Genomic DNA, 2,158 nt, shown 5'->3' with positions numbered 1-2,158 from the left:
GTTGGCCATCTGAATGTCTTCTTTGGTGAAGTGTCTGTTCATATCCTGTGCCCATTTTTCTATTGGATTATTTACCTTTATCTTGTTGTGGTGCTTCCCTATCTTTTTAATAACCATTTTACTTTCTTCATGTATGATGACCAACCCCCCCCCAACAACTTGTCTGATCTGTAGTCATTAGTGTTCAGTGGGTCAAATCTCTGTTTGAGAAGCTTTCTAAGTTCAAGTGGAAAAAGCATTTAAGTTTTTAGTATTTTGCATTTACAAATAAGGATATAATAACTTTGTGCACACTTAAAAAAAGAATGAAATAAAGAAAATTTACCCTTCTACCACAATTATACTGAATTAGAATCTACATACTAACAATACTCCAGGTGATAATTATGCTATTGTTTGGTGTTTGAGTCCCTTGCAACTCATAGTGACCCTATGGACAACAAATCTGAGCCTTTTCCTATCCTGCACCACTCTTGTGATCTCTAATATCCTTGAGCCCATTGTTATAGCCATAGTGTCAGTCCATCTTGTTGAAAGTCTTCCTTTCTTTCTCTGACCCTCTAATTTTCTCAGTATGATGTCATTTATCAAGTAGTACGGGAGATGAAGTTTCATCATCATCCTTGTCTCTAAGTAGCATCCTGGTGTAGTTCCTTCAAGACACATTTGGGGTTTTGTTGGTGTTCCCCTCCCCCCTCCTTTTTGGTAGTCTATGGTATGGGGAGCTCTGGTGGCTTAGTGGTTAGAAGCTGTGCTGCAATCTCAAAGGAACACTGTTTGAATTCACTAGCTGCTCCATGAGAGCAGGATGGACAGTCTCCTCCCATGTGACTAGCTGCCTCTGAAAACACACAGGAGGGTCAGCTATGAGTCGGTTCTGACTCTATGGTACAAAACAACAGTAACAAAATCCATGGCATAGTCAATATTATTTACTTATACTTCAATTCAAAGGCATCACTTTTTTTATTTTCTTTTTTTATTGTTCAACTTCCAGATGCACAGGAAGCAATTGAAAATACCATGGCTTAGATCAGGTACACCTTAGTCTTTATAAATGAATCTTCTTGCTCTTGAGCACTTTGGAGAGGTGCTTGACAGTAGATCCTCCCAATGCATCCTGTTTTTAGGTTTCCTGACTGATGTTGCCATGGGTGTTGCTTGTGAATTCAAGCAAAATAAATTTTTATAGATTCTCATATTTGCACAGGAATCACCTGGGGAGCTTGTTAAAATGTAAGTTCTTATTCATTCTATCTGACGTAGAAATAAAAATTCTCAGCATCAGGCTGAACTGAAAAGAACTTGTTTGAAGTCCTGCTGGAAATTTTAAAAAGTCTTTTTTTCTTAAATCTTTCATGATATGTTGTATAGCTATCACTCACTCACATATTCCACCTGTACGGTTTAGTACTAATGAGCAAAGATGTTGGTTAAAAGACTAAGGCATGCCTAATTCAAGCCCTGATATTTTGTATGTGTTTTGTATGCATCCGGAAGTTGGACAACAAAAAGAAAAGCCAAGGAAGAACTGATGCCTTTGAATTGTGGTGTTGGCAAAGAATGTAAAATATTCCATGGACTACCAAAAGAACAAACAAGTCTGCCTTAGAAGGAGCACATGCAGCCAGAGTGCTCCTTAAAAGCAAGAAGTGTGAGATTTTGTCACACCTACTTTGGGCTTATTAGCAAGAGGGACAAGTCCTTGGGAAAGGAAATTATGTTTGGAAAAGTAGAGGGTCATTGAAAAACTGAAAGACTCAGTGACTGACACAGTGGCTGCAATGGATTTAAATACAGTTGAGATTGTGAGGGTGGTGTGGAATCAGGCAGGGTTGTTGTTGTAGACAGACTTACTATGAGCTATGAGTGGGAACTGATGAGATGGCATCGAACAATAGCAATATAATGTGCACATTATTTATAAGCACTAAAGACATAATATTATAGTCTTTCTGCTTATGAAAGGCATAACGTTATGAGCATACATGTTTGTGTGTATATAAAAGCCATATCTAGTACACACGTTTACGTGCATATTGAATACACATGATGTGCATATATTCTGATATAGCCATAGAAGATACATATATTTGTGCTTGCATGCAGATGGGAGACACATGATGTACTTATATGCTTGTGTACACATGAAAAACAG

Source organism: Elephantulus edwardii, unplaced genomic scaffold (assembly GCF_000299155.1).
Source record: "Elephantulus edwardii isolate Elephantulus edwardi_28Jun2011 unplaced genomic scaffold, EleEdw1.0 scaffold00071, whole genome shotgun sequence".
Classification (NCBI taxonomy): domain Eukaryota; kingdom Metazoa; phylum Chordata; class Mammalia; order Macroscelidea; family Macroscelididae; genus Elephantulus; species Elephantulus edwardii.
Note: the sequence above shows the minus strand (reverse complement) of the source record.